The sequence below is a fragment of the Rhea americana genome, unplaced genomic scaffold (assembly GCF_003343005.1).
Source record: "Rhea americana isolate MKP2758 unplaced genomic scaffold, rheAme1 scaffold_179, whole genome shotgun sequence".
NCBI classification, from domain to species: Eukaryota; Metazoa; Chordata; class Aves; order Rheiformes; family Rheidae; genus Rhea; species Rhea americana.
In genome coordinates this window covers 1,553,866-1,576,287 of record NW_028185916.1, presented here as the reverse complement: position 1 = coordinate 1,576,287, position 22,422 = coordinate 1,553,866, and the positions used below count along the sequence as shown (strand labels likewise).

The 22,422-nt window shown below is 40.6% G+C and overlaps 1 long non-coding RNA gene across 3 annotated transcripts in view; it reads right to left on the bottom strand.

Annotated features, from left to right (window-relative positions):
• The window catches only part of LOC146597721 (uncharacterized), a 23,078-nt gene extending 761 nt beyond the window's left edge, over window positions 1-22,317 (bottom strand). The window contains exons 1-6 of one of the 3 annotated variants that reach the window (XR_014895427.1): window positions 21,864-22,317; window positions 20,943-21,131; window positions 20,687-20,811; window positions 19,391-19,569; window positions 2,646-4,309; window positions 1,669-2,377 (exon numbers count right to left, since the gene is read on the bottom strand). This is a non-coding gene — a long non-coding RNA (uncharacterized LOC146597721). Of the gene's footprint in view, window positions 1-1,668; window positions 2,378-2,645; window positions 4,310-15,439; window positions 17,314-19,390; window positions 19,570-20,686; window positions 20,812-20,942; window positions 21,132-21,863 lie in introns of those variants that run through there. The other 2 variants (XR_014895426.1, XR_014895428.1) reach the window with 2 other exon arrangements.
• Between the last annotated feature and the right edge of the window lie 105 nt (window positions 22,318-22,422).

Here is a 22,422-nt window from a genome sequence, read left to right as displayed (position 1 = left end):
AAAAAAAAAAAAAAAAAAAAAAAAAAAAAAAAAAAAAGGTCAGTTTCTAAGTAGAGCTTCCTTCAGACTCCTCTGGGTTGCCTTTTTATCTAACAGCTTCTAAGGAGACACTACTCAGAAGCAATTAAGGCCAACTGTTCTTGAACAAAGACATTCAATAATCAGCATATGTAGTAAGACAAAAGTCATTTTGAAAGAGGCTCAGAAATTCCTAACACTGTTAAAATATATCATCACAGCTGCTGACGAGATCTAGTAAAATATTAGTGTTCTGCTCATACATTTTATTGTCTTTCATAAGCCTAAGTCTTATTAGCAAACCATTTTAGCAAAGTTCAAAAGCCAAAACGTTGTGTGTGCACATTGCTTTTAACAAAGATAATAACTCTTCCCAAAAAGAACCTGTTGTGTCATTATGTATCTATCAATTATTTGACATAATCCTGTCTACTGTTACTGTTGGGTTTTCTGATAACTTTCAAACTCACCTGACTGCTGGATCTGGATTCTTGGCAGTGCTGGATGGGAGGACCAAGCGCCACAGTAAAAAAGGAACATAACTGCTGCTGGACAAAAGTRGCTAAACACCTTGCGCTAAGGAAATGGATCTGATCTTGGGTTTCCTCACATAGCCTTATGTACATCATTTATTCTCTCTGCACCTCAGCTCTTTATCTGTAAAATTCCACTTTTGTATGACAGGCTCTGAGAGACTAAACACAGTATGAAATGACACATTGATAGGCAATATGGAAATACTCTGAATCTATTACAACTCCCTACTACAAATCAGTCATTTTTAACACTCAAAATAAATGATTCCAGAGAATGCAACAGTGGAAACTACTCACAAAAGATTGTAGAAACACTCTTTCCTGAACTGAATTCAGTTTTGTAAGTTTAAGCTTAAGGGGATTCATTTACCATAGTGATAATATTTGGAAAGCAGTCTTTCAAAATTATAAACAGTCTTCTATGAAGCAAACTTCCAGCTAGCAGCAATGTTGCATTGTAGCACTGATCATAATGGATCTGTGGAGCCTTTCAACATACTGAGCACACTTCAGCATGTCTTGARAGAAAAATCTATAAAAACTGCACATCAAAAATCTGGGAATCTTGCACATTCATTTTGCCCCACTAAAATTTCACAGGCTAATGTCAGGACAGAATCTGGCCTTAAATACTGAATTACAGTAACCTTAAGCTAGGCACCAAACTCCTGTGGAGTTCTGATCCTAAGGAGAAGGCAGACACCATTACCTAAATTTACTGAAGTCTTACCTACGCCTAAAAAGCATTTCTGCCCCTTCTGGGGCAAACTTAGTCACTGGATAGCATTGTTCCATTGGACAAAATCATACTCTAATTCTTCTTTTAAGATGCTTCATCTAAAGCACAAGTAAAACCAATCCCTTCTGCTTTTGTCTGTTTTGTGTCCTTTGCTCAGGCCACAAAAGCTCCAAGATTGATTTCTGACCTTTTCAGTACAGCCAGATAAACAAACCCACTTTATTTTCAGCTCAGCTACTTTTAACTAACTACGCAGCGTGCAAATCTTTTTTCACTGTCTTGTGGCCAGCAACCTCCACTCAGATGTATTGCCTTATGTCTTCTCAAGATGTCATCACAAACCTATCTTCCAGGAGAACAGGATGCARAAGCAGAGGATGCAAACCAAAGCACAAGATGTGCAGAAGCTGTTCCTGCACTGTTGTATTAACTCGAAGTTAAGGCTCATACTGGTCTGCCCCAAAATCCAGTGTGGGTGCAACTGTATTAATCTCCTTGGGAACCTGAGCCCCAATTCAAATACAGCTATCAAACGCAAACGCAGCCAAGGAAAGCAGAGMTAGTTTAGGTCACTTGTATGGTAAGAGGACAGTATCTTTTTTATTTATTTTTTAAACACATCTACATAGCCTTGCATCAATCATTTTTCTCTTCTCTTTTCCTGAGTGATTACCCCGCACTAAAGCTCATGGTAACCTTTTTAGGTACTGTATTCATTAGGGCTTTCACTGCTCTCAGCTCTACACACTGCCAGTATCTGTAATGTGGACTAGTGCACTCTGATTACTCTGTCCTGTCCCATGTCACCACTCCTGTCCTCAAGTTTCCACCATACCTCCACATTACTGTCCAAGTTCAGGGCAGGAGTGTTCTTTTGAAGCCAGCCTCTCAAATGCCCCTACTAACCATGTGTTACTTGCATCACGGAGCAGCCTCAGAGTGCAGGGACTGGATTCCTGTCAGATGAAACTGAGCTGGAGGAGGCACACTTGCAGCACATGTACAGCACACCAGCTGCACACAGCCCAGGGGACCCAACCAGAGCTGTCCATCTCCAGGTCCACTCCTAGTGGCTCCTGTATTGCTGGGGTAGAAACTGCCTTAGAGTATGAAACACTTGTTCCACTTCAGACAAATTTAACAACCTCCTTCTACCCTCTACAACCACTCAGACCCCACATTCTCTCAGGAATAGGAAGCAGCCTAACACGTTCCCTTTCAGATATTCTCCCAGCCAGCATCTCCAGTGGATCATAACATTTTCACTATTAAGATTTTTGGACTAATCTTTATTAAAGCTGTCAGTTATCATTTAGGTCTTATCTTACCTCTGTGTACCMTGTGTTCCTTACCTATCCCCTTTCACCTCTCACTATTTCTCCTGTCTTTCTTCTGGACCCTCCTGTTCGGCTTTACTGTTTCAGTTATGAATAAAGCTTGAGTTCATTGCTACATCAAGTTCATGTGAAATAACTCCTTTGTCTTCTATGATTTCTTTGTTTTGCTGTGACTGAATTTCTAGACCAGTTCTGCGGTGCAATCTGTAACTTCAAGCCAACTAAAAAAAAAATATTTCCTCTGATTTAGTTGCACCATTATCTTTGGCTTTATGAGCCAATTCACAATGCAAGGAACTAAATGGGAAGACCTCAGCTGATTGCAACAGGCAGTCCCCTAAACTGATTTAATTAAGTCATTCAGACAACTGATATTATATTATATCATAACATGTATATTTATGTTAAATTTCATGACTATACAGCATTCACAGTTAACCGTGTATGCCCTGTGTCTTTTGCAAACACATTTTTTCCTATTATACAATCTAAAAAAATAATGGTTTTGTTCTAATGTAATTGTAAGAATCAAATTTACATAGAAGACCTTTAGAAAACAGAGACTCACCTCTAAATGCAAAGAACAAACATTTGCATTACCTATTTATATTAAAATATGCAGAAATTTCCAAAGTATTCAGCCAACTTATAAATTTTTATAACTTCTTCAAATTGTTAACATTTTTTTAACACACAGCATTATTTCAGCTTTGTGAAAAGCTCAATAACAATCTTTCTGGTCTGGAAAAAAGGAAAGAACATTGTAATAAAGAATGCAGAATAAATAAAAACAAAACAGTACAAGTCGTACATCCACACATACAAAGACAACTTTCATGGTGAGCTATAAGCAATTATAATAACACAATGTGCTGCATGTTGATTTCACCAGTGAAAAGAATTTCTCTAGTTATTGAAGACTTTCCTGGCAGAATTTCAGAAAAAAATTCTGACATTCTCCCAATCTGACTTCTGTGCAATGCAAGTCATGCGCATTTTAAACACCAATGAATAATACTGTCTTTCTTCTATGAACTGTTAACAGCTGTAGAAACTATTATAGCCTGCTTAAAATCATGTCTCTGTAGTCAATATTCTCCAGACACTTAGCAATACTAAAGCTATTCCTGGGGCTAGACTAGAATTGCTGTGTGAATACAAAGTTTGATTTATGTTGAAGTGAAACAACAAACATCTGATCTTTCCTTTTTTAAAYAGCCATTCATATAAACACGAGCATCAGCTGCGTAACTAGAAAGTGATGTCCGAATTTACAGAAATCAGACAAAGGAAGACCACCCACAGTTACCTTCAAGAAGAAAACATTTGTCAGAGAGTGAAAGATTGCTGGTGAAGATACTTTGTACAGTCTTGGCTGCCTAATGTCCTCATGGTGAAGCTGTGGCTTATGCGAGTGATGTTTCACAAATCTAATTTTTCAAGTCTTCTGAAAGACAGAAAACTGATCAGCAGTCCAGTACCACATCTTGGCACTGCTCATCATCAGCTGTTTGTAGACCAATCACAAGCTGAGTGGATTGCCTAATAAACTGGTCCAGATGCATCCAAGAGGAAGTCGTGGTCTCTCTGTGTTAATGTTATTCTTTCTCATCCCAAAGCACAGGTGGGAGCAGGAGAAACGCTCAGCCCTGGTTCCTTTGACATTTTGGAAGAGATGACTGGGAAGAGACAAGAAAAGACATATGTGGAACAAGGGCAAACCTTAAAATACATATGAAATTTCAGATACATTCTACAGGTTCATGCTCATCACTAAACTTTTACAGAAACTTGATGTGCTGAAAATCCAATTTTGATTCGCCATGCTGACAAATTGCCAAAGTTCCTTCCTTCACTCTGTTACATATCATCACCTTTCTAGAAATGAAAACAAGTAAATAAAATCAGATCTGCAGGTGGAGGTGAAGGGAGATGATCTCTGACAGAAAAAGCAATTAACTTGACCAGTAACAACAGCAAAATGAGGGTTGAACTAACTTGAAGCAAGGCACTCTTCCTACAGATTAACATCGTAAAATCAATCAGGAAGAGTTCATTAGCCTCAAATAAATGCTGTAACGTATTCTAGATTAACTGTACATTGTAGAGGAATCTTTAATTGCTAGAGTATCTAGAAGGAAGAAATAAACACTAAAGCTCATTACTAGGGTTTGGGGTTTTTTTTAGTATCAATGAATTAACTTTTCTAAAGCATCATACTTATGTCTTCTATCAGTGTTCTTTTTTTTTTTTTTACAGCCGTTTCAACACGCACCAGTATTACTCCAAGTAGCATAGGTACACTCCCACCCTCTCCTGCACACATGCAAGTACCAGAATAGCCTGTCTGCCCTTCAGTCAACCCACATCTTAACAAATAGAGCTCTCTACAAATGGTCCCAGTGCTTGGCTGGAGAAAAAAAAAAACACTACCTTGTCATGCCTATGGCAAATTCAATGTTGGTTTCCTAAAAGCCACTGAAATACACTTTGTGTGGCCATTCTTGAGAGGTTTGGAAAGTATGTATCTGTTAGGAGGAGGGATAAATAGCTGTTAGAACAATCAATTAACCTCAGCTCTGGAGAATGCCTTACTAAAACTTCATGTAGTCTGGGCAGCTGCCTAGGAATAGTAACTCTCAATAAAAAACTACATTGCTCACTGTTGGTCTAACGATTGTGAATGATCGAGGACTCCAGGCACAAAACAAAGCTTGAAATTCCAAACATAGGCCGAACTCACAGCAGAGTTGCTATAATTCTCTCTATTTTCATGTCAAATTAAAGCTCTTGGACTGGTCTCAAGACCACTGATATCTGTGGGAAAACTCCCCTTGACTATGCTGAGGACCCCAGTCTGCATTTACAAGATCATATCCCATGGTCATATCCCATATTCCACTAACATCTCTGCTTTTCTCCCTCCCCTACTCACCCTCTTGTTCCCTCTGCTTTTCTTGTTCCTTTTGTCTGCCATTCTTGCATGTCTCCAGTCCCATCTCCAGACTCTGAGCTATGCTGCCCTCTGGGCTATGATCTTTCTCCCTGAGAGGGCTCTGGATGTCACATCTCAAATCARTCTGGGATAACACTCAAATCAATGGGAGCAAACTGACCCATATCATTGGGTCTTTCTTGCCAAGTCTTTTCCCTCCTCTGCTCCAAACCCTGCCTCCTGCCTTTGAACAATCTCATCCATCCTGCCTGTATTTAGCATCAGTAGCTTTGCTCTCTTTTTCTCCTTAGCTGTTGTCCTACATTTTGCATTTGCTAATTTTGCCATACTTAGACTGAAAGTTCCTAAAAGCAGAGTACAAGCCCATTGGTTTTTTTCTTCTTTTGTCTACAAAACGGTACATTATTTAAACAGCTTCCCATAACAATGGAAAGAGATGATCAGTTCATGACACTAAACTTATAGAGGGAGAAGGTATGTACATAAGGGGGAGAAGAGCGTATTATTTTATTTAATTTCAATAGGTATCTAAGAAATAGCACGTTCTTTCAGAAACACTGACCACATACAATGCAAAAAGACTTAGTTATGGTTTTAAAAAAATGCAAAAAAAATCCCCATCGAGGTTACTAGTAGCCACGATATCCTTAGGTCTGGGAATTTCAGCTCAGCTCTGTTTCTTAATTCAGTGCAGTCACAAGGCAACATTGCAATTAGAATCCTCTGGGGACTGCAAATGAATAAAAGTAATGTTCCAATCAACTGCTTTCCAAGGTCATGTATTTGTAACCAGGGCAGGAGGGAACCAAGCAGCCTTACAAAACTTAAAACATAAGTGCAAATCATGAAGCATAGAAAATTCTCACAGGTATTCTGTGAACACCAGCTTCATTTGTTAATCTCAATGGTGGGTAGCTCCACTGAACGGAGTAAGAAAAATCAGGCTGTGGGTGGCAAGGGCAGATAATTTAGATTGGAAAGCTGACACTGGACCACATGGAAAATTAAGTGGCTTGGACTGCAGACAAGCTTGGGGCGGGGGGGAGGGATGAAGGAACAGCTATTTCGAGAATCACTATTGGACACAAAACAGCATTCTACAAAGGAGTGTTAATAACACACATGAAATGCACTGATGTCCTCAACATGGTCAGAAAAAGCCAATAGCCTTACAGATTTTAAGTGATTATATCCATCACAAATGAAAAATGAAACTGAAAAATCTCCAGCATGTGGGTGCATATCACAAATGTGAGAACAGAGCCTCCTAGCAATGTATTTAGAAAGATCTGGTCCTTGGCAATAATTCTGGAATGAGAAACATTTTAGACAGGTTACCTCCTTGGCTGCCTATGCATTGAAAAGTYACTGATAATTGCAAAACGTTTAAGCAATCTTCTGTGCTGCTTTTATATTACAATATTTACATGTAGGTTGCTCAGAATTGAATGGTATCTGGTATCACTATCCTAACATATGCAACTATCCATTCAGACATTTATACTATGCCTATCCTTGTGGGGAGGCATTATGAATTTGAACACACATGGCAAACAATACTGTTAACACTTCCCATTTTGGCTGGTTACACTGTGTGACTGCAGTCCACAGGCAGGTGCTGTCATTTCTGACAAGCCTGTTGGGTAACAGTGACAGGAATCTGTCAGATACTGCCCACACACAGGCCACGTCTCACACGGCACGCTGACCTCCTCRGAAGAATTTTAATTTTAAAATTCTACCGTCAAATGTTACAAATATCAACTGACAATGCATAACATCTTACAGAGAAGCGGTAAGACATGATGGTCAGGACACAGAACAATAGGAAAATACCCCCAAAGGAAGCACTGGCATTGCTGGAGCATGCGCTCTGCTTGACCAGAGAAATGGGCTGGATCTTTGTCTGCAACTGAGACGTGCTTGGTCCATTGAGCAAGGCAACGGGCAAAGGCACCTCTAAGCTTCTTTTATAATTTACTGACCTTGTGGTTGCTCAAAGTTAATGGTGTCACAAGGACTACTTAAAGTAGCCACAGGCTTTGCCAAGACTAAACCACAGTGCCTTTACTACACAGATTATACTCACACCATGGACCACTCCATTTTCTCCATGGAAAAGCCCTGTGCCAATGGATAAGATGAAATATGCCAAAGCCCTTTTACCTTATCTTTATACAATTATACAACCTGCTGTTTGTTCTTCCCTTAGGTAAGAAACTCTGAGATCTACTTACTCCAGCTTCCTGCCTACTTTACTCCACTAGAGGCACAAAGTTGATGTCCAARTGGGCAATAAAACACAAGAGGCTTTCAGCTAAGTGTCTAACAGAAGAGCCCTTGCACACCTAGCCATGGCAGTTCAGAATGTTTCTCCTCCCTTGCAAGAGGTGATCAGGCCCACAGCAGTGTGATAAAACTGAGTAAGTACCTAGGATTCAGGCACTTTGGTGAAAACTCCAGTAATTTTAACTGCCAGGGAAGGTGAATTTAAACTAAGCTATTAGACTTTCCAACTGCAGCCGCTAAGACAAGCATGTAAGTCCACCCTGCTGCGAGCAAACTCTCCAGCAAGAGAAGAATTGACTAAATACGTGGCAATAATAACTACACAAATTGATTTGGGAGAACCCTTCTGCAGCACTCTTGAGTGCTGGGGTTCAGTAAGTAATGTAATGACATTGCCTCTCTAACAAAAACTAAGTGACCTCTGAAATGATTATTTTTGCTTTTGGAAATTGTATTAAGACCAGTGCAGAAACTGGTAGCAAAGAAGTGATTCATGAACACCAACAAAATGATTCACCAGTCTCTCACTAGGAAGTGATATCATCACATGAGAATGGCAGAAGAGAAACTTTGTTTCACAAGACAGGAAAGTGTTGTGTTCTCCAAAAGAAAAATATTAAATCTGCAGGTGTGTATAACAAATGTGAGAGGGCAAATTGTCAGTGCTCTGGGTAGTGAGTTCGTTGCCCAGCGTGGTGATTGACAGCATGAGCGCATACACTCCAATGCATGTAAGCACTGCTGAAGAACACCAAAATATTTCCAATCTGGTCAAGGACATATCGCAAACTCTGGAWACATCTTACAGTTGCCCCATCCCAACCAGATTCTTCTCTACCTTCCCAAGCTGATCCATCACTCTAGCCACAAACAAGCCTCTTGCTCCCTTCTTAGCGACCCTATAGCGAGTTTGCCTTCACATTCTTTTTCCTAACTGGCCTCCACCATCTGACTCACAACATTGCCTCCTCAACCCAAAATGGGCTCTCAATCTTGTTGGGGATTCCTACACTTTTAACAGTATCTCTGCTCCACTCCTTTGCTCTACCTACYGTGCTTACCCTATTCCCAGGTGCTCCCAAGGCTTCTTAGGTCAAAAGGCACAGTCTGTTCCACATCCAGCTGGCCTAGGAAACCCCAAAGTTCTTAGGGGCCAAGTATTACACTGTTTTTCACAGTGCAGATCACATCAAAAAGTTGAAGGCATGTGAAAGGAGGCAGAAAGGGAGGGAGTATTAGGTTTCAGTATGTATGCCACGTTATCTTCAGGGGTGACATGCTAGATAACTCTACAGTTCTTAAAACTGTATGTCATACAGAGCACCATCATACTCTCTGCAGTTATTCTGGGAGGTATCAGCTTGCCAGCACCTCAAAGCCCTAAGTATGCTGCACTCTACCATGTCTTGTGATTAATGATCAGCTCCTTGCAAAGCAGGCAACAGTGGGCTTGCAGCTACATAGCTACTGAACTGTTGATGACAAGCTGACATTGCTCAGACTGACCGTGATTTTCTTTCTGCAGATCTTATTCCTTCTCCTCAGCTTGTCCTATGTGTCAGGATGTCAAAGCACTATCCCACTAATTCACCTGTTAGGGCTGCTTCTCCTTCACCCATACTCCTCCTCTCAGAAACCTAATGCTTATAGTATCTCACTAACTGCCCAAGCATTTGAAATGCCATAGAAAGAGCCCCACTTTCCTCCCTAACCTTCTGCTCAGCTATCCCAGAGATAAGGGTTCTAGGAAACTTCCAGAGAAGAGAGTGATGAATTTTGTACCACTTGTTTCCTGCAAAACTCCCTTAATTCTCTGCAGGAAAACTGGTGAGCTTGCTTATATGCAGATCCACAGGCCTACAAAAGCACCAGAAGCTACTGTCAAATCAAGGCTTTAGAAACAGCAACAGGTACTTCTAAGTAGCACTGGAGAAGTCACTTTGCAGGGAAGTATAAGTCCAGTTTCATGGAAAATGCAATCAGCTTGTAAATATTTACTCTGCTCTTGCTCCTAGACTCCTGCAGGGACTGGCCATTTAATGCAACTTGGATTTTCAAATCTAGTAACCTCAGGTCCCTGGAGACAGGTGCTGTAGATGCACAGAGACTGGACTTAGAACTGAGCAGCTCAGGGATTTCAGTTGTATTTGGTGCCAGACAGTGAAGCAGAACTTCTCATGTAATCCACTCACTTTATAGGTTTCACCTAGAAAAGTACGCAAGCCACCCACTAGCCTTCCAACTCAACTCTCAAAGTCACATCCAAAAGAAAGACTGAAATGAGAGCTGGCTTCCTGTATTACGGCAGTGCAGACAGACATGGGCAGTGACAGACAACTCCTGCTCCAAAGAGCCTACAGCTAAAAGGACAGAGCGGTCGGTCACAGGGAGGAGACAGTAGACAYGGTTCTCTGCACAAACTCAAATGGGGAACTTGATTGTGTGATTTTTCTGTGTGGTGGGGCACAAGAAAGAATATATTCTTAACGGAAACGTCCCTTCCTTCGGCCAAACACAAAAAAGCACTAGACCTAAATTTCCACTGATGACACTTATTTAACATAAATGTAACTCCATCAATTTTCAGAGTTATTTGATATATACTTAAATAAGAATGAAATGTGATTTTCAATTTGGTTYAGAAAAAAAAAGATTGCATCTGGAGTTAACGTAAGTAACATTTCGGCAAATATTTTAGAGAACATTTCACTTTGATGAACATACTTCCTCATCCAAGTTATTTCTATGATCTAATACTATGACCTATATTTCTGTGTTGTAGATAAGCAGCAACTGTTGTACTCATGTCTTTAAAAATTGTGAAGTATCATCCATTAATCACACCCCTATTACAGTATTTCTATTCAAATAGTCTCCTTATTGTGTATATGTAGCACTTCCTTAAAGTCTGTCCCAGACTGAGCAGACAGATACCTATTTTATCTCAATTACCCGGAAAAGTGAATGGTTAAGTTCTTCAATGTAGTATAAAACCCCATGTACCACAGGAACAAAGTGTAAAGGCCACACAGTGCTTTCACTTTATGTGTGCATCTTCCAATGATGTCAACTGGATTTCTTATTCTCAATCAGTACAACTTCTGCCAGGAAGTATTTTCAAACACATCCCATCAGCTCTGGGCTCACATTTATGTCTTAACAAAATTCTATATCCCTCTGCACCATCCATATTTGTACTAAATGTCAGTTTTACATAGGAAAAAAAGAATGGAGGAACAATGGAGGAACAATGGAGGAACAGGCTAGTATAAGCAAAATTTACTCTCATCTGATTCTGGAGGGTCTTTGAAAGGTGAAAGCATTTTAAAATGTTGGCCTCAGCAAATATGTTCTCTGCTGTCAGAAGTTCGAATATGATGACCATATTTCTAAGCATAAGGACAGCTGGTAACTTGTGGTCAGGTTACCACAGCTTGAGAACTTTAGAAGATAAAGATGGCTTAAGTTAACAGGCATCATTTCACTACAGGGCATGAGAGGAGAGTTCCTACAGGTTTCTGAAGCTCAGTTGAGGAATGACAATGCATTAAGCTGTTGTTGGTTGCAACAGTCTCTTTATATCCTAACAGTTAAATTGCTTTTGTTCCAAGACATGAATCAAAATATTTTAACAAATACAGGGCATAGAGTAGAACAGAAGAAGAGTAATTTTCAATTAGTTGTGCTTCTCAMGAAGTTTTCAGATTCTGCATAAATTCTAACCAATTTTATCATTTTAGTTTCTTTAAAGCATCTTTTTACCATAAACAACCAATTTCTTTTCATCAACTCCTTTTTTTTTCCATTCCAGTCATAAGCCATCCCCTTGAAGTAAAATAGCTCAGAGATTCACATGTAAAGATTGAGATGAGATAACGGAAATTAAAGATAATGAATCAACTGGCTTTGTATACAAAACAAAAATCTAATTACAAAGCAGACAATGAGTTGACTCTGCCTTGAGTTACATTAGGGATTGGCCCCCCAGATTCCAGAGCTTAACATACCTTTGCTTGCTCTCTCTGTAATAAATCAAGCACAGCCCCACCAAACCAGAAGATCTGTGCCAAACAGTCTGAAAACTAAATATTGAATGTCTTTTATAAATCTCTTAAAAGTCCAACACACAATCATTTSCATACATAGCTACTTTATTTCAAGCCCAGATACACGGAGCTATTATCACTTGACCAGATTCTACTCTCAATTGCACTAGTGCAAAACCACATAATTTCCTATAACATCAGTGGAGTTACTGGGTTTTTGTAACATATACAGAAGCGCAGAATTTGGTGATGTTACTTTTTCACTGAGGTAAGCGGCATCACCTGTCACTCATTCTGTCTATAACATAGGTGGATTGGAGGGGTTCCTTCCTGCTGTACAGGCTGCCTACTCCGCTTGCTCTTCTTATATGCCCTGCGGACAGTGGAGTTCTACCGTATCCCTCCAAGGCCTTTGTTTTAAATGGATCTTGTTTCATAGACAGACCAGGGCGGGCTACTTACCCCCTTAACTCATTTGATTTACAAGAAGCACTCCAGCTGAGTAACTGAAGAAAAGACAAAATTGTTTCTACAGTATATTTACACACAATAAAATGAACTAATCAAGCAAACAAACTGTACAAAATGTGCCCTAGTATTAACTAAAACCAGAAATCTCTCTCTTCAGTACTTTCAGTGCTTATAAATATATGCTTATGTCATAAGTAACCTAGAGCTTCCAGCAATTACTTATTTCTCAAAGTTTTGAGCCAAGTTTTCTCCAAGATATTTACTCACTGGGGCTCACAGGAGGTAACAGAAAACTGGTCTCCAATTCTGCTTCTTCAGAGCCTTCAGCACTGAAGGCAAAAACTTTCCTCAGTCACCTTGACTGACAAGCTCACCAAGTTTAACTTCGCCTGGACTCTTTCTATTTACTATGCACTTCATAGTCACTGTCATGCTGCCAGGCATGGTGTCACTCCCTGCCCAATCCCTGGTCACAGAAGGACAAGCAATTAGGCACTGAGGGACAACAGAACTCTCTGCCTAGAAAGCAAGCATTCTGCTGCCAGTAAGAGAGCAATTACAACAAGGGCAAGAGCATGCAGAGCAACAGCCTGAGAGCACAGAAATCTTACTATTTTTGTCCCCATGTGCCCATAATATTTGGGCATTTATTGCTCTGCTCATTTATAGACACTGTGTTCAGGTGCTCATACTCATTACTTAGTACCTTTATTTCCTTCTGGTACCATAACAAAACAATTGCCCGTTATAAAAACCATGGCTGTTCATGACCATGATGAAGTATGTCAAGAGGTACAGCCTGCAGAGCTCAGTGTGTAACCCCAGACACTGCTGGCCAAACAAGTTCACATTGCTCCCAGCATACAGTCTGACCTCACATGGGACCCACCTGACAGCTCACGCAGCAGCATTCAGCACGACTACACGTCCTTCTGCAGATGCACAGTTTTCTACCATCTTGCACAGTAACATCAATGTCCATATAGCCAGAGAAACAAACTCTCCCAAAACTTCCCCTTGCATAAAGGAAATAGTAATTTACTATACAAGTAAAAGGCACAGGAAATCACCCCAACTTGACTACTAATCTATGTCAGAAAAGTAGTTCTGGCTTTAAGGGCCCTCTTCTGCCAACCTTCCACTCAATGATAATTTCAATGGGGAGAAAACTTGACAGTACTTTGTGATGCAAATTCATGTATGCCTTCCCCCCCCCCCAACAATTCATCCAAGTGGAAGATTGTCAGATTTTTTTTTTCTAGTGGAAATCATTAAAAACTAGGTTTTAACTCTGGTAAAGCTAGAAAACAAGCTGGGGAGGCAGGTCTTCTGCATGTGAACTTCACGTGACTCAAYCAAAGTGATGGTAGATGAGGTGTGAACTGAGAAGGGCTTCAAATAATCACATTCCAACGGCATATAGCCAGAGTCACCAACAGAGGAATTAGTCACTGTTTTTTAAAGTGGAATATTATCATCTCAGCAAAGCAGCTGCATGACTCTGTGCATTCAAAATTGTAATTCTAAGGCAAATACTATGGTAAAAGCGCATCAAACTTACAAAAGAGATCTTACATATTTGGAAATGACAGCTATAGGGCTGCTTGGGCAATCTTCCTTGTACCTTCTTGTATAAGGAACCAGTGATTGGACACTATTACATCCTACTACATACTATTATGTAGTATGCCATCGGCTTCAGACCTTTCCACACGGCCTCACGTGCACACATGGCGTAAATACAGTTTATATACGTATGTTTATGTTCAGCATAAAATAAGAAACAGCACTCATTTTGCATTCAGTTTTAACACTGTATATACACATACACAAAATTATGTAGTCAACCTTGAAAAATCAGGTACACATGTAAAAGAAGATTCTTAATACAGCCCTAAGTATTTTCCACAGTTATGGGGCTCCCGTTCTCAGAGGTGAGTTTTTTTTTTTTTTTTTCTATACACACAGGAGCAGCAGGCTAGAAGAGATTCTCTGACTCCCCTAAAATAACACCCATCGAAGTTAAGTCCAAAAGGTCACATGAATGCTGCCCTCCTTCACACCCGGAAGAATTCGCTCTAATACTCTCTAATAAGGCTAAAGCTTTTAGTTGCAACTCAGAAGTTTCCAAAACTACACCCCACAATGGGGAGACAACTACAGAGATCAACAGCATTCCCAGAGAATTTGTTAGATGAAAAAAGTAGCGTGCACAAACTTACTCAGCCATTTTGTAGGCTTACAGTCCTGTCTGCATCCCTTCCAGTGTCATAAATTTTACAGTATATATAAAAATACAAATACAGTTACAGCACTGCCATGACTTGCACAGGAACAGCTCTCTATAACCAAAGTCAGCTCCTCGTACAAGGCCTTGCCCATGCAGGCCTCTTTGCAGGATTAGGACTGTAAACTCTAATACATAAATGCTGGTAAAATATGTTTACATAATATGTAAATAGATAGAGGAAAGTACATTCACACCAACTACTGGGAAAAGAAAACAAATCATTTTCCTACTGCTAAAAGTACTGAATCACTTACCATCTGGTTTGGGAGAAAAAAGACACAATCCAATTCAGCTAAGAAGAAAATCCTGTCTAAAAAAAGTAATCACATGCTAAATCCCCCTAAGTTCAATTTCCACTCATTTTAACATGGAGACATGACAGAGTTTTCTTTTCCTGGGGAAAAAGAAAGAACAGAACGAAAGACGTGAAGCTTGTTAGGCCCTGATCCTGTAAGCATTAAATACTTAKCTATGGGGGGAAGTGGAAGCTATTTCTCAGGGAAAAGTTGAGTCTATGCATCAGGTTCTGCTGGAACACATCCTAATCTTCTAAGCAAAAATCTGACATGCATTTGCTACCATGCTGTGAAATGCAGAAGTAAATCTAGATATTTAACTTCTGAACTAATTTCTCTTTATACACTGGCAATATTTGTTTCTTCCTCTACCATATGAAAATACTATGTATGTGTACTGCAGCACAGTGCAGAAGTGGCACGTTTTTGAGAGTATACTACTATAACTGAAAAAGGGCATTTGGTCACGTAAAAACGGTGAGTACTACAGCACACACAATGAAGCTCCTGCTTATATTTGTGGCAAGTATTTGTCATTTCCAAACTTGTGACTTTTAACTTAAGTCCTCAGACCAACACACCATTCAAATTATTTTCTTCATTTTTAAAGCAACTAAAATTTTTATATCATCATTTCAATCCACATTTTAGAACCTAGCCTACATATAGAACTGATTTTCCACATGGCTTTGTATGTTCTCCTTCAGTCATTCTTTCCTAAAATGCACATTACGGGTCTAAACTGCTCTGCTCCTTCTTTGTGTCATCCTGTGCACGTTCAGTTATCACCTCAGATTACATGCTTTTTCTCTGGAATATCTCTCTAACTTCATTCACCCTGGCATCTCCTGCTTCCCTTTTTCCTCTTCATTTCCATCCACTAACTAATTTCTAAYGTTTTCTAATTGCCGTTCGTGAATTTTAATAATTTTTGTCTTAGAATTAGTCAATCAGTGGTTGGTAACCACAACTGAAAGAGAGATCAGTGCTGCTGTGTGGGTGGTTATAACGATCCTGTGGGTCCTGGCCTTCCTTTGCCTCCTACAGTCCAATTCTCCCTTGCTCAAACACTTCCATATATTTCCCTCCTTCCTCCCCAAGGCTTTAACCCATTTAGCATGGTCCCTTTACTTGAAGGTCAAAGGAGGAAAACTGGCCAAATTGACCTAAACACTCAAAACATCAAAAGAAACTTGCCTGTCCCACTAAATACCTTACCCACTAAATTTTACAACTAACCTCTTCTTCTCCTAAACACTAAGCCTTTCCACAAAAAAAGATTTATTTAAAAGTGGAAAAATGTTCCTCAGCTATTCCTCAAAAGTGACTTAATTTTTTTCTTTTTAAACTCAGTACTCTTGGTGAACCTAGTACAGATCTTTACTGGGATAAATGAACAAAGTTCTCTCTCTTGCTGAAAATGTTTTTAAAAATAATGCACTAAGAGTCCACCCATATAACAAACGATAATCGAGTTACTGTGGTTTCACAAGTTCCTGCTTATCACCTAAGCAAKGACTGGGTACAGTTGTCATTTATGATTGCAAAATAGAAAGGCTGAGCTTAAAGATGGTCTATACCAAAGCATACTTGGCAGCGAGGGAAGGCTATGGGTGAGCACCATGCCAGTAACAGTGATGCAAACTGCAGAACAGTAACCCCTTAAGCCACAGAAATAGGATTACTTTAGACCTGCTGGTATCCTTGCCCAAAAGTTACCACACGATCACTACTTTGTGTGGCAAAAGCAGTGGTAGTCCCACAACCAACCCTCTCCACAACCCCAGAGTTAATACATTATCTACTTAAAAGTCTCTTTCACTCTAACAGGAGCAGACTCACCCCCYACATTAATACAAAAGTGCTTATGTACTGCACATATCTTAAAGCAGGCAAAGCAAACATTATACTGAAGTAAGTGATAATGTGTGGAACAGACATGCAGTGAGAGAGAAACATAAAGCTCTCCTTGCAAAGGGAAAGCTTTCCTCATCACTGCCAGATGATGAGGACTCTGCAGAGAGATCTTCGCGTGTTCAGCAGGCCTTTCCCCTGCGCCATATGAGGAAAACCTTCTCTTGCCATTTGAAAGTCAGCTGTTGAGGGAAGGGCTGAAGGCCAAAAAAGCTGCTTCCAGGCACAAATGACCTTGCAAGCTGTCTCCCATCCTCCATTCCCTCGCTCAGTGATCAAACAGGACCCTCGGGATTCTCCAAAAAGTAACAGTCCAAAAGAAAAAACGAAGCGGAGGTCAGCACTGATGTAATAGAGGCCGGGGCGGCTTACGGGTCTGGCAGCTGGTGGCAGCAAAGGAATTCAGTGGACCTACAGGGACCTGGTTTTGAAAACAACAGAGAGGGCCCTGCTCAGAGCCTGTGCAATCGCACGCCACTGGCAGCAACAAGCGCAAGCGGTACCTGGCGGAGCACCTAGGGCAGCGGCCCAGTGTGGCACAGCTCACAGGATGGATTTTGGATGCTCCACCTCATCGTTAGTGTCTCACCCATGCCTCATGGCCTAAGCTCAAAACCAGGATCTTCCAAATAGGAGACAGACTCCTCATGTTAACAAAATATTGAGGCTATAGCCAAGTATGACTCTTATTTTGCACCAGTTATTCCAGGAAACAGATTCAAGTTTTCCCAACAGGTAGTATCAGCATTTAAATTAATAGGAACTTGTATCAATGAAAGTCGGTTTACAATAAATGGCTTCTACGCATTTTACCTCTTTTGAATGCATTTTTGTAAACTAAGTATCAGATAATTTTAATACAACTAGAGATAGAGATATGCAAAGAGGAGATCACAAGTAAGCATCTCACTTTTTTTAAACGTCTTTTCTGCTATTGAAATAAAAAAGTGGAATTTCAAATTATGGTGTTCTGCAAATTATAAGATTAACTAAATTAATTGGTTATTCCCATTTGTTTCTAATTACATTCTTCACAAAATGGTATGCTCATGCATTCCTGTTGCTATTTTTTTGTTACTGGCATAATATTCAAAATAAAAGAGTGATAATATAGCTCTCTGAAGACTTGGAATTTTCAGAATATTACACTTTCAAATTGAGCTATGGGTTTCTCTAATTTCAGAAATAATAATAAAAAAATATATATATAACTTCCTGCCTGAATCTGAGCACCTGCATTGTGGACGATTCAACAATATTCTTGAATACTTTTTTATGCTTTGAGATTTAAATGTCACAAGTTATTTGATCAGGTTATCTTTAGAAAACATAAAAGATGCATGAAAAACTTTAAAATGTCAACTAATAACTCTTTCCAGAACCATTAGGGGGTTTCTCACTCTCTTTAACTAGGCACTGTCACAGATGCATATCACTGGAGAAAGTATCAAACAGTGGGTTTTGCAGCTCCACAGCTGTGGGTAAGAGCGACACCACACAAACAGCTCTGGCCAGAGATCTCTCTCTGCAAACTAAATGCCAAAAAGGTAGTACATGAAGGGAGGTCCACACTGGGTATGTTTCCTTCCTCACTCCCAGTATTGGTCCTAGACAGTCGGGGAGTTCAGGAGGGACAAGGCCACGACTAACTCACAGCACTCATCACCACAGTCTAATCTGGGTACAGTCGGAGACATCAGCACAGATATGATTTGTATCAGTGGAAATCATGAAATTAGTGGAGCTAAACTCAGAAGATCAGAATGAGGCTCATTATCTCTGCAAATTCATGCATGGAGAGTATGCTGCACAGCTTTTCCTGCTCTGAGTCACTCCAACTCCTGCTCTAGGCTGTTCAGTAGCAAACTGTCAATAAAATTCATTAATGATGTGCTTTATATAGAAATAGCACATTTAACTGAGAGGCTACAACAAATGAAGAGTGCAACAAGGGGTGAATTACGTGGTTAATGGAATACAGGATGTGTGTCAGTAAAGAAGTGGTAAAGGTGGGTGGGAGTCCTAATGCTACATAGATCTGTTTGAAGTTTGGTATATGAACCTAATTCCCCTTTTGATTTCAGTATAGTTATATCTAGCACTTCTCTGTGTTTCTACTGATACATAAATTCTCTGATGAATAATTGATAACCAACTTTCTTTTACGTAAGTCATTGCTGGAGAGACAGCAAATATTACAGACATATTGTCTCCTCTCTTTTTAGTCCTCATCTCATCTGAATCATGTTTGGCTAGCATTCATATCTATCTCCTTGATTGGTGGTAACTATAAAAAAAAAAATCAGGTACCCTTGCAGAACTGGTGGCAGGAACAGTGAAAAAAAATGTTATTTTGACATAGATGCTTATTTTTTTGTCTACACATCTGCAGTTGTTGACATTTATATTGGAGGATGATTACTGTATTGTTTATCCAAGTTCAACACTGAAATATTTCAGCATCATGACACAACATTTAATTACAGCTAAGAACTTACCTTGTAAGTAGGCCATAGTGTTAATTAAACCATAAACAGCTTCCAATGATTTTAACTGGTGAGGCCAATACAGTTGTTATCTTCACCCATTCAAGACTGCTGGTTTACCTGATGATTACAGGTAATTCCAACTTCTCAAACCATCAGCAGTTAAATTAAGATGATTCTGGAAGGAATTCCTAGAAGTAAAATAAGCAAGCAATACTTCACAAACTTGGGGGAAATTTATAATACAAAACAGCACTAGAGAAGCAAGAAGCTGAAAGAGGGAAAAACTCTAAAGCGGAGTTCATATATAAAGAAGGAAAGGAGTATGGAAGTAGTGGAGGGAAGGAAAAAAAGAAAATAGCTGCAACAGTTCTCAGCATTTTTTTTTTGGGGGGGGGGGGGGGTGCAACAAACAGAGGAGGAGACCAAAGCTGTAACCTGAATCTGACCTCACTCACACTGGTTTTATCATAAAACCACTAGGCTGAACTTTGATCATTGCATCACCAATGCAAATCAGTCTCAAGCCTAGTCAATTGACTGCAGTGTGATTTTTTTTTTCTTCCAGTGCTCAACTATGGTTGAGGGCAGCTAAAAATATGGGTTTTTTTCAGTTAAAAAAATCAATTTAATTATTTTAGCTGGCTGAACAGCTTGGTTTTCTTTTGAGGTAGCTTCTTATATTACTGCATTGAAAAATGTGAGCTTAACTGAATCACACATGCCAAGGACATATCTTTGCACATATCTGTTAAAAATGGAAATCAGTACCGTAGTTAAAAACATTAAGGATTGTAAGGTGATCAGTTATGGAAAATATAAACGTTATCACCCATGTAACATGACACGTGGAATATTCACATAAAGAAGTTTTTAAGATCTTTTAAAATCTTAATAGAATAAACATCCTTGCACACAGAAGGTGTGATTCATAGTTTACAGAGTTTACCCTAAAGGGTCAAGTAATTCACCCAGTATTACCTTGCAAGTCAAGATCAGCCAGAGATCAGAACTCAGGATCCTGTTTTTCCATGCTGCTCTTTTCTACAACTTTATGTTACTCCAAGCCTACAATGGCCTACCACCCCCTAGCATTTCTATTTCCACAAGACAGTTCATTTTTGTGCTGCATATAAAAAGAACCAGTGTGTATAGGAGTAAGCATTCTAGCAATCATTTGCAAGAATAAAATATAATTGCTGAGGACACAAATGGACAGCTTATGTAATAATGAGATAATTTACCATTATCACTGATATTGATAACAATTCCAACAATTCCAATTCATGCCTCTGTAACTAAACTTACCTTGCAGAAGGGGACCAAGCAGAAGAGACTGGACACGGAGCCTTCCAAATCCTTTGGCTTCTGACAAAACTCTACTTGACAGTCAGTGCAGCAATGGAGTGGCTGGAAACATCCTCGGCAGCTCACTGCAATACAGAAAGGCTCACAGGCCATTAAGCCTGACTCCATCTCTCAGCTCAAAACAAAGAGGTGTGCCCCCTCACTGTTGGCATCCTGTCAAGCAGACCTGTCCCTGCCAGGTATGGAGTGCGCTCACCTGATCTTCAGCCGGTGCTCCAAACATTGCCCTGGAGTAGGGAAAGGACTTGAAACCTCCATGTCTGAACGCAAAACAGCTGAAGATTGCAGTACTTTGTTCCTTCAGGTGGAATGCCATGAGTATCTTGATGATATGCTTCAGGTCACCTCCCATTTCAAAGAAGAAGGCCAAGCCAGAAAGCAGCAACTGGAAGGAACATCATCCTTTATGAAAAGGAAGCAATAATGCCATGACCTAAACTTACATTGTGTGCACTAAAATTATTTAAGGGGAAGGAATTTACTTACAAAAGAGGAAAAGGAGCTTTGGAAGGGGGTTTCAACTCAGTGATCTTTGTATACAGTATCCTTGTTTCATACTTTGCTGTACCATCACAAGCCTGCAACACCTCTTTTTCCATTTCATGTATAATATACAACACTGTAAAGCCACATACATCTTACCTAATTCTTATCTTTATGGTTCAAGTTTGCCTTTAATCAAGAAAACACACTAGTTTGTTTTTTAATTAAACTACTGAAGCTATTGAGCTGCACTCCCAGAGTCCTAGTCCATGCAGTATTATTACTCAACTTTTTTCAGAATCATATAGCCAGCTAGGCCCACATCTACAACGGTATTAGGTGCTGAGCACCTGCCTGAGTAACAGCAAGTGAGGGGTGATATGAGCCTATGTAACTCTGTGGCCAGAGCCCAATTTTATTTAATAAATCTCAACATTAAGAGGTTAACTTCTGATTTCAAAATCATTCAGAAATCATTCAGCATATTCAAAATCAGCTCCCTACAATGTTTTTCCCAGCACAGTATTCGGTGTGCAGTTGTAGGCATTGGTAAGGAGGTGACAGGACTGTCACCACAGACACGCAAGCAAAGTGCAACATCACAGGCAAGGCCCGAGCAGGATACGTGCTGTACCTGTGTGGCAGCCCGAGATAATCAGCCTGACTCATCCTGCTCCACTACACGGGAGCCAAGCCGAAAGATTATCCATCCTTTTTGTCACATCTGGATTCTCCAAGGGCCACGGCTTGGAAACCCAAGCGCTCGCTCGCTCGCTGCCCTTCCGTGGTTAGGGCACTTGGAGGCGATCAAGCCCCGAGGGCGCGACAGGGAGGCCCACGGGCGGGAGTTCGCGGCCGGACACCAGGCCACCGGCAGACGCTCCCGTGAGGGGGGGGGGGGAAAGCCCATATAGCAAGCAATTAGGGCTCAAAACCAGATCGTCTCTGCAGCCCGCTGTGCGGGCACATGGCCGTGCAGGCGCTACGAGCCGGGCCCCGGGACCAGGACACCCGTCCCTGCGCCTTTTCCTCACAGCTCCAGCCCCCCCCGAGGCCGGTGGAAGACGCAAACCAGGGAGCTTCTGCCACCGCCCTGCCGCGGGCGGCGGGCAGGACAGCGCAGGACAGCGCATGGCAGGGCAGGGCGCGCTCCCGGGGCGGGGCGGGACGCGCCGCCCGCCGCCCCCGGCCGA